The sequence below is a fragment of the Ursus maritimus genome, unplaced genomic scaffold (genome assembly GCF_017311325.1).
Source record: "Ursus maritimus isolate PB19 unplaced genomic scaffold, ASM1731132v1 scaffold_28, whole genome shotgun sequence".
NCBI classification, from domain to species: Eukaryota; Metazoa; Chordata; class Mammalia; order Carnivora; family Ursidae; genus Ursus; species Ursus maritimus.
Window position 1 is genome coordinate 25,575,327 of NW_024425341.1, and position 16,672 is coordinate 25,591,998.

Genomic DNA, 16,672 nt, shown 5'->3' on the forward strand with positions numbered 1-16,672 from the left:
TACCAAAACAAGTATCACGTGGCCATTACCATTTGGCTTTGATTTAGGTATTATTCGATTAATATTGGCCACTCCTGCTAGACTGTAAGTACCATCAGTACGAGGGGACCCATGACACGTTGTTCTCCCCTTTCCAGACCCAGCCAGGCCCATCCACGCCTCTGCCCACGAGGCCTCAACCCCCAGCCTGTCAAGATGTGAACAAGCAGGAGCAGGGGTTCTAACAGCTCAAGGTTCATCACTAAGGGACCCCAGCACCCACAGGGCCTGCCTGAGGAAGCCCAGCTGCCAAGAATTGCCGTCTGTCCAGCAACACCTGGGGACATCTTGGGGGCCGGAGGCTAAGTGCCAGGAGCCAGGCAGCAAACCCAGGTGCACAGGGACCACCCCCTTCCCAGGTTTGCAGCTTTCCCTTGGGCTCCACTGAACCCGGCTGGCCCCCACCTCCCCTCGCCCTCTGGCTCCCTTTACACCATCACCTCTGCACAAATCCTGGGGGGCCCAGTTCACACCGGCACCTCTCCTGTCCCAGGAGCTATGTCGCTGATCGGAGCCTGTGCTGCCCCGGTGCCCAGCGCCCGCCCGCTGATCTCTGGTCCTGGGCCGGTGACCCTCACGTGCTCGGAGTATTTGTGGAATTAATGAGCCGCCAGGTTCTGCTTTGCTTCCTGACACATGGTTACCTATTGCTTTGGGCTGTCTGCTCCCTCAAGCCCTCTTAGAAGGAAACAGACAGTGGGGCTTCCCTGAGCTGGACTATGGGAGCATCAGGCTTTGGCTGGGATCCCACACACCACGAGGCCGCCTGCCTCCACGTCCCCTAATCTGCACGCTGTGGGCTAAGCCCCATGCCAGGCCATATACTCAGCTGCACAGGTGTTTCTTGCACCAGGGGCCACCGCTCCACTGCTGCCCACTCTACGCGCCCTGCACCTGCCCTTCCTGCACCTGCCCTCTCTGCACCTGCCCTTCCAGCACCTGCCCTCCTACATCTGCCCTTCTAGCCCCTTCCCTCTGGCCCCATCCTTCCTGCACTTGCCCTTCTGTACCTGTCCTTCCCTTCACCTGCCCTCCCTTCACCTTCCCTCCCTGCACCTGCCCTCCCTATTCCTGCCCTTGCAGCACCTGCCCTCCTGTACCCACCCTTTCAGCACCTGCCTTCCTACACCTGCTCTCCCTGCACCTGCCCTCCGTGCACCTGCCCTTCTAGCACCTGCTCTTCTTGTACCTGTCCTTCCCCCGCCGTGTCTGCATCCCCACCTGCCACCTCCTGACTGACTGCAGGAAGACGACGGTGTTCCATCATCCCCCCATAGGCACTTTGGTGATAAGAGAGTTTTCACTTAAAGACGGGTTTTGAGTTGAGAAGTGAAGTGTCGTGGAAGTGGGGCACAGAAGGAAGATATTACAGAGAAGAGGGAAGAGGGGGTGAGTGTCACCAGGTCATGGGGTGTGGCTCAGGCAGGGCCAGGTTTCTCGTCCCCTGGGAGGGGCTGGAAAAGGGACAAAGCACGGAGGGGGTCACAGACACCACCAAACCATTAAATCCACAGAACATTCCTGCAGAGAGAAATCCTTTCTGAAGCACAGGGTCGGACTTCTGTTGTTTCGATCCCGAGTGTGTGGCAGGAGGGGAGGCTGGTTGTTAGGCTCCTGCATGGTTTTGTTTCTCAACAATGCAGTGGCCCAGCCCTGATCTACAATGGGGTTCTTCCTGCCTCACAGGGGAAACTCAATTCAGTTACTGAAGTCACTAAACTGAACGGTTTTATTCAGTCAGTTCACTCAACAGACTTCTCTTTAGTCCCTATTATGTGCAAGAACTGCTGAGCGATGGGGAGATGGGTGGGCCCAGGGGGCTTATACTTTAGGAGATGCTGGTGGGGATGGGGGCGGGGAGAGGGGGCCCGCAGGGGCGCTCCGATACAAGGTTGTTATCGCTGAGGAAATCAATAAAAGGAAAAGACCGAGAGCTCCATCAGAACACACAGACCACCTAAGTCCTGCCCTGCAGACTTGCATGCCCGCAGACTTTGGAGCAGTCACAGACTGAGCGAAACGCAGGGTTCTGCCGTGGGTGCGCACAGCGGGGCTCGAACGGACACACCCTTGCCATCTTCGGAGCCATGGCTCCAGAGCTCGCTCCCAGGTATGCTGTGCAATTTCCAGCATGACCCCAAGAACACTGGGGACTGTGTGGGGTGGCCCGGTGTGTGTGTGGGGTGTACGTCCCCATCTGTGTGGTGAGGCAAGGGAAGGACTCTGATGCAGGTGGAGGGTGCAAACTGGCTGCTGGCCAGCGATGGCCACAACACCTACAGTCTGTCCCTGCACCGGCCCCCAGCTCCCCCCAGCGCGTGGGTGACAGGAGAAGCCAAAGCTACTTCAAGTGTTTTGCTGTAGGATTATCAATGTCACGGTGCCCTGGCAGGACCACAGACTCTGAGCACCAAGGGGGAGGGACAGGTGACCTTTGACGTACTGCCCTTCCCCAACTTATTTGCTGTGAGGAAGCCTTAAGGTCTGGGAAGGTCATCTTCAAGGTCATCCTGCTGCATTCTGGCCTGGCCAGACTGGACACCAATGCTGGCCACTGCTCGGTCAGTGGTCTTTGCGCCCCACCTGTCTCTAGACTGGCGGTTGTAGTGAAGACCAGGCGAAAAAATGTAAAGCTGTACCCTTTTTAGTATGCACAGCTATCCCCTAATTTTTGTCCTAAGATTTGTGACATCATATTTTCTCACACAAGACAACTAAGAAGAATAAATGGGCATTATTTGCTAGCCAGCCTGATTTATCTGCTCAGGAAACACTTGGTGCCACATGATTTGAATGTGTTTTGAATTACTGTCCAAAAAAGTAATTTCCAACTCCTAATTCTGCTTGCTCAACTTTTTTCTTTCTGTTAAGATAGAAGCTTCCGCATTAAGCCCCTGGGTTTCACTGGCCACACTACAGACATGACCCATAACCCTTATGCTAGCCAGGCTAGGAAGGCATTTGTGTCCCCACTGCACTGATGACAAAACTAAGGCACAAAGGGGACAGATAAGAGATTTGCTGATGGCCACATAGCTGGAAAATCAGAGGCACAGATCTTAACTGAAGATCTGAGGCATGGCTTGGTATGAGTTCTTGGCAGCCGGCATGAGACCCACAAATGTTTATACTGAACAAATGGTAGGTCCCCAAGCCGTAACTGCCGAGCTACCCTGCCGGCCCCCCACCTGCTTCTGAGCCCACTGACAGAACATGGTCAGCCCTCTCATGTGCTCAGCGGATCCACACCACTCTGGGGGCCTGGACACATGGAAGGACTGTGATTCTAGAATAGTCTCATGGATAAGGAGACCTACCCATCCCTGGAGATCCCGCGCCAGTGAAAGTCTCTGTGACGGCAGGAGCCATGGTGATGGGGAAACAGGGCGAGTGCACTGCCGGTGGCCTGCGGTCCCCGAAAGCCAGAGTTAGTGCTCCACAGGGACGCATGGGGTCCAGTAAACGCTCTATGTTCAGTGCACTTGGTAAACTCTCCCTGAGTTATTGCTGTGAAACGTAAAGCCTGCGGATGGCTCCCGAAGTCTTGTGATGTCCCCGCAGGGCGTCTGCATCACCCCCACCCCGTCCTGCCTCTGCCCCAGTGTCAGGCCCTGCTCCTCTGCATGGACCTCCAGCAGCCCCCCTGGGGTCCCCGCTGCCGGCAGCTACCGCGCTCTGGCCACGAGGGCATCACGACCAGCTTTCTCTCCCCAGAGCACAGCTCCAAGGTCTCCACTCCTTTAAAGGAAAAACAAACCAACCCCAAGGTCTCTGAATTTCTTCAGCATAAACCTCAAACTCTCCAGGCAGGCGAGGCCCCTCGGAATCTGTCCTCGAGGACTTTCCTCCGTATTTCTCAGGCTCCCTTTAGCTCAGCCCACATTCCCGCTCTCCCCCGGCTGGGCCCTGGTGTCCTGGCGAGGCGTTTACACTCTCCCTTCTGTGGCAGGGTCTTCTCTGCTCCCTGTCCCCACCTCTCCCCCATTTCTGAATGTCCAAGTCCTTCCGTCTGTCGGTTTCCTATGGATGCTGTGGCAAATTTCCGTGGACACAGGCGCTTCCAGTAACACTCGTGAGACCTGGTTTCGGGCCCTGCTGGGGAGAAGCTTGCAAGTCCCCACTCCACCCTCACACCACCTAGCAAGCTGAGCAAACGCAAAGCGGACAACTCTGGGGACATCAGGGAACCAAGGTCGCAGGGCAGCCCACTGCTCCCAAACTGGAGATGCAGATAGGCGGACGCAGAGAAGCACAGCCTGTCCGAGCAGACACCAATGCCCAGTGGAAAGCCCTACGCGGGAGGCTCGCTGGGAACAAGTCTGAGAATTAAGAACTTGGGGGAGCTGCTCTCAGGGGCCCCCACACTTTGGTGAGTCATACCTCTGGGGAGCCCTGCCAGGCTCTCACCGTGGAGAAAGAACCCCTGTGCGGACGGCAACTCGGAAAGACCCCAGAGCACTCCGCTCCTCTTAACAAGGCCTCGCCCAGGGGAAACTGGTCAACCAGAGCTAACTTACTGGGGTTCTCTCAGAGCCCGACTGACTGATGGGAAGGGAAACACTAACTCCAGCTCCTCTGGAGCTCCTGCCCCACCTAAGTGCGGGAAAATTCAAAACGATTCAAAACTGTGCAACAGAAGCAGTGTGAGGCCACAGCCTGGGGCCCCTGGAAGCCTGAGATTGAATCACAGGACCGCAAAAGGCCTCCCTCCCCACACCAACGGGCTCCTGCGTGTTCGGGGGCAAAACCAGTCACTGGAGGACATTTTAGCCTGACACCGACAGTGACAGCAAACAGTAAACACAGCCCAGCTGCTGGCCAAGAAAAACCGATGAAAACTCACGCCGAAGACATTTACCGAGGACGTCATGTCCAGCATCCACCGAGAAGGTACAAGGCATCCTGAGAGACAAGCAGCACGGTTTGAAGAGCCTCAGAGCCTCAGACCCAGGGTCAGACGCAGCAGCAACATTGGAATGCTCACACCGGGAGTTGAAACAACTAGATTAATATGCTAAGAGCACTAATGGATGAAGTGGACAACATGCGAGAACAGATGGGCAATGTCAGCAGGGGGATGGAAATTCTCAGAATCTAAAAGAAATGCCAGAAATAAAAAAATGCCGTCACAGAAATTAGGAATGTCTCTGATTGGCTCATCCATTAACTAGACAGAGCTGAAGACAGACTCTGTCTTCATTTCTTAAAGAAATGTCAAGAGAAACTTCCAAAATTGAAATGCAAAAAGAAAATATATAATTTACAAGGCAGAACAGAATACCCAAGAACTGTACGACAATTCCAAAAAGCGTAAAATACTCATCATGGGAATACCAGAGACGGAGAAAGAGGAGAAGGGTTGAAGAACTTTTTGAAGCAATAATAGCTGAGAATTTCCCCGAATTAATGATGTACACCAACCTCAAATCCAGGAAGCTCAGAGAGAGACGAGGAAATAAATACCAAAAATCTACATGGACGCACATCGTATCCCAAACACTGAAACTCAAAGACCAAGACAATGTTTTAAAGAAGGCACAGGAACAAACTCTTTACCCATAGACAAGGAAGGGTGGGAACTGTCCTGGACTCCCTTCAGGACTCACAGCATTTAGAGGAGGAGTGAGAGGTCTCAAGTGTTAAAAGAAAAACAAAGAACCCCACTAAGGTACAATTCTATAATCAGTAAAAGGAGAAATAAAGTAAGGGCTTTCTTAGACAAAAAACTGAGGGGATTTGTTGCCAGTGAATCTGGCTTGCATGATATTTTAGAAGAACTATTTCAGAAAGAAGGAAAAGGACGTAAGTCAGAAACTCATTCTAGCTAACAAGGAAAAATCATTAGAAAATGAGCAAATAAAAGTAAAATAAAATCATTTTTGAATTCTTAACTGATCTAACAGACAACAGTTGGCTCAAAATGATAACAGCAACAAAGTACTCAGCGATCACAGCTTATGGGTAAGCGGAATGGGGGACATAAGGAGTACGACAGAGGAACTGGGAATACTCTGTTATGAGGTACATGTCCTGTGTGTGAAGCAGCAGGGTGTTACCTGTGAGAAGACTTGGGTTCGTTGTAAATGAATACTGAAAACTCTTGATAAAATAAGAAAGGAAGCATAATTGATATGCGAAGGAGGGAGAGAAAATGGAATCATAAAATGTTGAATTAAAACCAGAGAAGTGACAAAAACACTGGAAGACATAAAAAGAAACAAAGAACAAGGGCAAATAATAGATAATAGTAACAAATTGGTAGATAGTGATCTAACTACACCAGTAATCACTTTATTTTTTTATTTTTATTTTTAAAGATTTTATTTATTTGACAGAGAGAGAGAGAGAGATAGCGAGAGAAAGCACAAGCAGGGGGAGCAGCAGGCAGAGGGAGAGGGAGAAACAGGCTCCCCGCTGAGCAAGGAGCCCAATGTGGGACTTGATACCAGGACCTTGAGATCATGACCTGAGCCGAAGACAGACACTTAACTGACTGAGCCACCCAGGTGCCCCCTGTAAATACCAATGGTATAAATACACTAATTAACAGCCATGTTAAGATGCTCAACATCACTCATTATCAGGCAAATGCAAATCAAAACCACAATGAGATACCACCTTACACCTGTCAGGATGGCTAAAATTAACAAGTCAGGAAACGACAGATGTTGGCAAGGATTCGGAGAAACACTCTTACACTCTTGGTGGGAATGCAAGCTGGTACAGCCACTCTGGAAAACAGCACAGTTTCCTCAAAAAGTTAAAAATAGAGCTACCTTATGACCCAGCAATTGCACTACTAGGTATTTATCCAGAGGATATAAACATAGTGATTCGAAGGGGCACATGCACCCAATGTTTATAGCAGCAATGTTCACAATAGCCAAACTATGGAAAGAGCCCAAATGCCCATGTACTGATGAATGGATAAAGAAGATGTGGTACACACACATACACACACAGACACACAGACACACACACACACAATGGCATATTACTCAGCCATGAAAAAAATGAAATCTTGCCATCTGCAATGACACGGATGAAACTAGAGGGTATTATGCTAAGCGAAATGAGTCAGTCAGAGAAAGGTAAATACCATATGATCTCACTCATATGTGGAATTTAAGAAACAAAACAGATGAACATATTTGAAGATTAAAAAGAAAGATGGAAGCAAACCATAAAAGACTCCTAATGACAGAGAACCAACTGAGGGTTGATGGAGGGGAGGTGGGGATGGGCTAAATGGGCGATGGGTATTAAGGAGGGTACTTGTGATGAGCACTGGGTGTTGTATGTAAGTGATGAATCACTAAATTCTACTCCTGAAAGCAATATTACACTATATGTTAACGAACTAGAATTTAAGTTAAAAATAAAAAAATAAAAGAGATTGTCAGAATGTATAAAAAACAAAACCCAACTGGTATATTGTCTACAAGAAACCTACTTTATATTAAACATAAAGACAAACAGATTAGAAGTAAAGGGATGAGGGAAGAAACACTATGCTAACACTAATGGAAAGAAAGCTGTGTTAGCTGTATTAATCTCAGACAAAGTAAACAGTCAGAGATAATGAAAGCCATTACATAATGATAAAGGGTCAATCCTCCAAGAAGACCTAACAATCCTCAACATGTATGTGACTAGCAAGAGAATATTTAAAATACACAGGGCAAAAACTGAGAATTGAAGGAGAAATAGATAAATGTACTATTATAGTTGGAGATTTCATCACCTCTCTGTCAGAAATGGAAAGATCCAAAAGGCAAAAAATCATAAGGACATGGTTGAATTGAAAGACGCTCTCAATTTGCTAGATTTAATGGACATCTGTAGACTTAATTCATTTAGCAACAGCAGAATACATATTCTTCTCTAGCTCAAAGAGAACATTCACCAAGATAGACCATATTCTGAGCTATAAAGTAAATTTGAAAGAATAGAAATCATACAAAATATGATCTCAGACAACAATGGAATTAAACTAGAAATCAATAACAGAAAGATAGATGGAAAATACTTGGAGATTATACAACACACTTCTAAATAACACAGATCAAAAAAGAGTCTTAAAAGAATTTTACAAATATTTTGAAAAAATGAAAATAGAGCAACAAATTTTTGGACTGCAGCAAAAGCAGTGTTTAGAGGACTGTTCCTAGCATTGCATATATTAGAAAAGAAATGAGATCTAAAGTTAATAATCTAAGCTTCCACCTTTGGAACTGGAAAAGAAGGGTGAGTTAAATATAATGTAAAATAAAGAAAAGAAATAATAAAAATTAGAGCAGTGATAAATGAAAGTGAAAACAGGAAATGAAAAAGTAAAATCAATGAAACTGAAAGGTAACTCTTTTATCTTTGAAAGATAAATAAACTTCTAGTCTGGTTCACTAAGAAAAAAAGAATACACAACTTGATACCATCAGAAATGAAAATGGGGCCATCACTACTGCTCCTATGGACCTTAAAATGATAGAAAAAGAATATTCTGAACCACTTTAAACCCAAAATTTGATAACCTGAATAAAATGGACAAATTCCTTGAAAGACATAATCTACCAAAACTCACACAAAGAAAAATAGATGATCTGAACAGATCTGTATCTATTAAAGAAATTGAATCAACAATTAATAACCTTTAACACAGAAAGCACCAAGCTCAGAGGGTCTCACTGGAGAATTCTACCAAACATTTAAGGAAAAAATTATACCAGTTTTCTACAGTCTCATCCAAAAAAATAGAATCAGTGAGTATACACCCTCACACTTCCTATGAGGTTGGGACTACCAAATACCAAACAAAAAAACACTACAGAACAGGAAAACTACAGACCAATATCTCTCATGAACCTAGATCAACAAAATACTAGCAACTTGAACCCAATTATAAGAAGATTCATACACCATGACCAAGTGGCATTGATTCCAAGTATATAAAACTGATTCAAACTTTGAAAATCAATTAATGTACTCCATCACATCAAAGGCTAAAGAAGAAAAGTCATATGATCATATTAAGGACATGCAGAAAAAGCACATGATAGAATCCAGCACCGATTTATGGAAAAAGGAACTTCCACATCTTGGTAGAAAACACTGACAGAAAACCTACAGATGGCATCGTACTTAGTGATAAGGAACTAGATGTTTTCCAGCTAAGATCAGAAACAAGACAAGGGTGTCCCCTCTCAGCACTCCTACTCAGCACTGCACTGGACATCCCGGCTAATGCAATAAGACAAGAAAAGGAAGTAAAAGGTATGGAGTCTGGGAAGAAAGAAACAAAACTCTTTTTTTTTTAAAGATTTTATTTATTTATTTGACAGAGACAGCCAGCAAGAGAGGGAACACAAGCAGGGGGAGTGGGAGAGGAAGAAGCAGGCTCCTAGCAGAGGAGCCTGATGTGGGACTCGATCCCAGAACGCTGGGATCATGCCCTGAGCCGAAGGCAGACGCTTAATGACTGCGCCACCCAGGCGCCCCGAAACAAAACTCTTGTTATTCACAGCTGACATGATTTTTTACGTAGACAATCCAGAAGAATCAATAAAAGATTCCTAGAACTAATAATTGATCGTAGCAATATTGCAGGGTGCATGGTCAACATACAAAATGTACTTGTTTTCTTATTAACTGGCAATGAACAACTGGATTTTGAAATTAAGAATACAAAACTATTTACATTGGTGCCAAACCTTGAAATAGGTTTACAGCTAATAAAACACGTGCAAGTTCTATATGAGGGGAACTATGGAATTCTGATGGAAGAAATCAAAGAAGTTCTGAAAAATGAAGAGACAGTCCATGTATACGGATGGGAACACCCCATATTGTCAAGATATCCGTCACTCCCAACTTGATCTATAGATCCAATGCAATCTTAATTCATGGATATCGACAAACTGATTCTAAAGTTTGTGGGCAGAGACAGAAGACGAGGATAATCAATGCAATATTGAAGAAGAGCACTGCAGAGAAATTCCCTGACATCACATCCTACCTCAAAGCCACAGTCATCAGGACAGTGAGGTATCAGATCAGTACTCCAGCTGGTCTGAAGGGCTAACTTGCTTCAAGTTGACACACTCCTTCCTTGCTGACCCAAGGCCCTTGATCAGTAACACAACTGACTCACTCTCTTTGAGATCTGCAGGACACTGGCCCTGGGGAGAGGTGGACCAGAATGTTCCCAGGCCAGCAAGCCTGCCTGAAGCTGCCTCGGCTTTCCGATTAGCCCAGCAGTTTTTTAGCAAAATGTTTTTCTTTTTTTAGGTCACACGAATGATCTTAGTCACCTCCCTTTGTGCATCTAGAGAACTTGCCCTCATTTGCAGAAAGAACCGTGTCCTCCAGCATGTCACAAAACAGGAATCGGACCCCCTCACACAAGCCTCTTGCTCCGAGATAATGTCTAGCTGGCACATGGAGTCTGCACGTACTTGAGACACGCTGCGGGCCTCTGCGCTCCCTTTGCTGGTCAGCTGCCCTAAACCCCTTTAAAAACCCCTGGGCCAGAAGCAACCTCAGCTTTGATTTGGGACAAGAGTCCTTCCTCTCCCCATGTGGCCGGCGTCCTGAATAAAGCTCAAATTCCCTTCCAATCAAAAACTTGTCTCTTGAGTAATGTCTTTTTGAGTGAGGGGCAGCGGAACTTGGGTTCCATGATAGTACTGGGGAAAGAAGAGACAAACAGATCAATGGAACAGAATACAGAGCCCAGAAACAGACCCAGATAAATACAGTCATTGCATCTCGACAAAGGAGAATAGCCAATTCAACAGAGAAAGGATAGTTTGTTTTTTGTTTTTTAAATAGTGTCAGAATAACTAGATGTCCACATGTAAAAAAGAAAAAAGAAAAAGATGAGTCCGGATGCAGACCTTACATCTTTCACCAAAATTAACTAAACCTGGATCACAGACCTAAACCAAACAATAGAGCTATTAGAAGGGAACAGGGCATAACGTAGAGGAGCCTGCGCTTGACAATGAGTGTTTAGACACGACGCCAAAAACCATGATCCGTGAAGGAAAAAATTGATTGCGTAGATTTAATTACAATTAAAAATTTACTCATTATTCCCCAACCTTGAAGGCAACCAAGGTGTCTTTCAGTAGGTGAATGGATAAAGAAGCTGTGGTCTATCCAGACAGCGGAATACGATTGTTGAGTGACAAAAAGACATGAGCTGCGGAGCCACAAAACGACGGGGCGAACATCCGATGCGTATCGCTGAGCTGAAGAAGCTAGTGTTAACAAGGCTCCGTACTACACGATTCCAATTGTACGACATTCAGCGAAAAGGCAAAACTATCGAGCCTGCAACAGGACCGGGGTTGCCAGGGTTTGTGGGGGAGGGGGGGATGAAGGGTGGAGCATGGAGGATTTCCAGGGCACTGAGCCGGCTCCGTGTGACCCTGTGATGGTGACGGATGACCCCGGACTGTTTGCAGAGACACACAGGAGGCACGGCACCAAGAGCGAGGGCGAGCGCGAATGACGGACTCCAGGCAGGGAGAGTGGGCCGCACCCGTACAGCACTAATGCGAGGTTGAATAAGAGGGAAACCGGGGTGGGGGCTCTAGATTTCCTGTTCAACTTTTAAGTATACCTAAATGGCTCAAAATGATAAAGCCTATTAATTGAAAGCAAAACCAAACCCCCCACAACCCAACACACACGTTTATCTTAGCGTTGTCAGAAGTCTGAAATCCATTTCAGAAATCCATTTCAGTAGGTGAAACAAGACATCAGCAGGGTTGGGTCCCTTTCCAGAGACCTGTGGGGAATGGTCTTCCTGCCCTTTCTAGGGCTGAAGGCCACCTGCATTGCCGGCTCGCGCCATCAGTCCACCTTCAAGGCCGGAAGCGGCTGGCTAGTTCCCCATATCACACGTCTCTCCTTGGACTCTTCTGTCCCCTGAGGGACCCGTGACCACACTGGGCCCACTTCACGGTCCAGGACAATCACCTACCATTAAGGTCTGCTGATTGGCAACCTTAAACCCCCTTTCCACGTAACCTGACATGTGTGCAGGTTCTAGGGATCAGGACATCACCACAGCTGTCACGCTGCATGCCACATCACGGCACACTATCATCTCCGCTGCTTATCTGCAAGCACTTTCTGTGTCCCTCAGTCCCTGCATGTCCTCCTTCTTTATGCGTTTGTGTCCCTCCCTCCACCCCAAGCCTCAAGGTCAGGGTCTGGCTCTTGTTCATTTTGCTTGGCCGCAGTGTATGACTAATCAGCACATGATGAATTATTGATGCATTCAGACTTGGCTGAAGGGTTTCCTCGCATACATATTATATATGTTCATAAGATAGTACAGCCAGTCTTGCTGCATGTCTGAGAAAATCTGGGGCAGAAGACACCAGATCGTTTCCCTATGTATCTGCCTGATGCTCAGGTGAATAGTCGCAATAACAGGTAGAGAGCAGACAGTGAAGGTCTGCACAGTGCGTAGCTCCAGCGACAGGACAGTGCTCACCGTGCAGAAGCCCGTTCCTTCAGACAGAGCCTGTAGCAGGCAGTGGCCCTCAGGGCTGGCTGCTCTACGAGGCAGCTGATTTTATCCTCCTCTTCTGCAGACTGGAAGCAAAGGCTTAGAAATAGGATATCAGAGGCAGGGTGTGGGGCAGATGGTCCAGACCGGAGCTCAGGACTCGAGTCTGGGATCTGGGGGCTAGTCCTGCTCAGCCCCTCCCCAGCTTTGTGTAAGAATGACCTCTAACTCTTGGCAAGGGAGTCACTAGTAATCCTGAGGGTCCCCAGGCCTTGTTCCTCCAGCTTGAGAGGCAGGCAAAGGCATCCAGCAACCCAAGCCACACAGAACGTCCTGACTTTGGGGTCTGAAACATGATTCTTCTCGAGGCGAAAGGGACTATGAAAGGCAGGGAAGCAAGGCAGGACACAACAAAGGCAGAGTGAGGGGCCTCAGGGGCTTCCTGGCATGGAGGATTTGGGGGGGGGGGCTCCTTTGTGCCAAGACTCCTATTAAAGATGAAATAAAATACTGAGCTAGAAAGAGAGACTTCAATGATTTTTCAAACTTCAAAACTCAGCCTCCCTAAACCCCCAGCCTGCCTCGCCTGCTCTGGAAATCGGGTTAATCAACGTTGTCATGCAAAATATCAGACCTGAGACAGCAGATCCACCCGGAGCCACTGTTTGCCTCGAGAAGCGTATGCCTTGAGATTTTAAACGAAGACTTCTGTATAGACAGGGATTCTATTTATGAAATGTTGGCTTTCAGGTGTAGAAGTTAATTTCTGTTCTTGATCAGAAATCCTGTTCTCCACATATCACAGTTGATATGTTCTTGACCTCTGGCAGCTGAGGGGCAGATCGAACCACTTCCGTGTTCACATCCCTTCCCCAGACGGTGAGACTCCTCACAGCTGGGGCACGTGCTGCGTGTGGTTCGAGTGCCTGGCACTCAGTACAGCACTGGTGGCTTCCAGAAGCAGGTGACCTCCCAGCCACGGCTGGTCTCGTGCGAGTGATGCTGAGCATGTGGGGACCATCCAGCACTGGTAAGCACACACATGCACATGCACATGCATACACACATACACGTGTGTGCACACATGTACACTCACACACACACGAGCATGGCTGGTCTCGTGCGAGTGATGCTGAGCATGTGGGGACGATCCAGCACTGGTAAGCACACATATGCACATGCGCATGTATACATACACATGTGTGCACATATGTAGACACATACACACGTGTGTGCACGGCTGGTCTGAGTGATGCTGAGCATGCGGTGACCGACCAGCACTGGTAAGTACACACGTGTATGCACACACACATATATACGTGCGCACACATATGTACACATTCATGCATGTACACATATATGGGAGACACATATAATAGATAACAATTATTTTTCGGTAGTTAAGAAAGGTGACTTAGAATAAATATAGCTCACTTTGACCTAACCTGATCCTGAGAACAGCTCCTGAATTTACACATGATTATGGCAATATTTGGAAATTAAGAAAAGGAAGTCTCTGAGATTGAACAACTTACTTAAATCCACAGTGAACAGCAGGGAGAAATCAAATGTCTATTATCTGCCCCCAGATCACTGGAAACCCTAAAGCTTCCAAGAGACCTGAGTCCAAGCCACCGCTCGGTCACTTACTGCTGATCAGGGGTGGACGAGTCACTTGACCCTTCGAGACTCCATTTCTGTACTGGAGAACAGGAGCGTGCCCGGCGCTATTCTGTCGTGAGTCCCCAGGGCTGTATCAATGTCTGTCAGCTCTGTTCCACGCACCTTACCAAACCGTGTATTACGTAATTCACGTTTTCCTTTTATAACATGCATTTAAAAGTTGGTTTTTAACATACACTTGTCTGCCACAGCCAAAGAATAGACAATCTGAAGACAAAAGCAAACAAAAAACCCACAAGAGCTAATATTCTCTATCCCAGTAAATAAGAACGAGGCAGACAGATCTCATTACAACCAGAATGCAATCTGGGAACAGCAACCACTCCAGTTCAGGCCGAGCATCAGCAAACTTGATTTTGCGCCCAATTGGAAGAGTAAGTGGTACAGACAAGTCACGTCACCCAGGAACGTAACACTCAATATTCTGGACGTATCCATGGGGCCGCTGCAAATCAGCTCCGTCTGAGATACACCAGACTCTGGAATCCAGCAGAGGCTATCAGTTTTAATCACTTCTGAATTTTTCTACAGATGTCATTTTGACAAAACAGTCTACAAGTCCTCCTAGAGTGGAATTCAGTTAGCGTGTTATTACCAACGATGGGCCCTCGTTCCAGCAATTTCCCAGGTGCAAATGCCACGCAAACAGAATGGTCATTTCCTGCAGCACTCCCTAAATCTACATCCGTATTCCACCACTGCCAGGGACACGTTAGAAAGCCCAGGGCCGCTTCTTGAAACACAAACACGTGTCATTTGCATGTGTGGCTCCTAGCGCAACAAGTAGATGGGCCTGACTGCTCGCAGCTTTTCAACATCCTGACGATCCCAGCGTGACGGCTGGGCAGGCTGCGCGTCAGGATGGCCCTGCCCCGAGGTGCAGCAGCACCTGCCCTGGGCCGGGTTGCTTCAGCAGGTGTGCGTTTGCATGAGGACAAGGAGGGGCCGATCAGATCTCCTCAGCACCTTTGCAAAGGGCAGCTGGGGCTTTCACCTCCCCTGCAAGACGGCACAGGCCAGGCGGGAGAGGAGCGGTGTGCATGCTGCATGTGGTGGGGACCAGTGGCTGGACAGCGGGGTGTGGTGAGGCTCCCGAACATCAGGTGGGCAGGCTTATGTGGCTGGGGAGGGGGCTGCAGCCTCCTCTGCTCCCCTGCCCCATCGCCGTGGCCTTGGGTCCACTGTGGGTGTCCTCACTGGCTTTCTGCCCTCATGGCCAAGGTTGGGACGTCCCAACACCCCCTTCCTGTTCTCTCTCCTAACCTCCAAACCCCACAGAGGCTTCTCCCCTGCCTCCCGCTACGGACCCTGTGTGTGTTCCCAGAGTCACATGTGAAATCTCACCCCTGGTGTGATGGCGTCAGGAGCTGGGCCTTGAGGAAGAGATGAACTCATGAGGGTAGAGTCCCCAGGATGGGATCAGTGCCCTTGTCAAGAGACCCAGGGAGCCTCAGTCCCTCCTTTGGGCCAAGATACAGTGAGAAGACACTGTCCAGGAACCAGGCAGAGGCCTCATCAGATGTCCAGCCTCCAGAACCAGGAGAAGTAAGTGTCTGCTGCCTAGAAGCCCCTGTCTGTGGCACTCTGTCTCTGTCATAGCCGTCTGATGGACACATGCAGTCCTCACCCCCTCAGCCTCTTCCAGAATTCCTGAACATTGTGCCTTCCAGAATTTCCGAACATGTGCCTCTTCCAGAATTCCCAAACATATGCCTCTTCCAGAATACCTGAACACCACGTGTCTTCCAGAATTCCCTAACACCATGCCTCTTCCAGAATTCCCAAACTGTGTGTCTTCCCAAATTCCTCAACACAGTGTCTCTTCCAGAATTCCCGAACATTGTGTGTCTTCCCAAATTCCTCAACACAGTGTCTCTTCCAGAATTCCCGAACATTGTGTGTCTTCCCAAATTCCTCAACACAGTGTCTCTTCCAGAATTCCCGAACATTGTGTCTCCCAGAATTCCCAAACATGTGCCTCTTCCAGAATACCTGAACACCTTGCATCTTCCAGAAGGCACCAGGAAACAACAGCTCCGGCACCCTGTGTGTGTGGAAGACACGCACAAGCTCGTGGGCTTCCGTGGCAGCCCGTCCCCACGGGCAGCCGGCGATGGTAGTCTGTGCAAGGTGGGGTGTGACCCCGAGAGCGGGGGATCGCTTCTCCTGTAGAAACATCTCTCGGCATTGACAGCCTGATCTTCCTTCTAGTGAAGCCGGAATCCTGGGCCACAAAGTAAAACCTACCTTCCCTTCTTCTGTTTGCTCCCTGGTTTAAAGAACAGCATGTGGGACACGAGACACTGGAGGCGTGGCGGGGCATCAAGCTGCCGGGCTTGTGTTCTGTGTGAACCATGGGTGCACGCGCTGTTGGCTGGGAGTCCTTCTCCGGGCAGGCCTGCTGCCCTGACGTCGAGACATGCTCTTGGG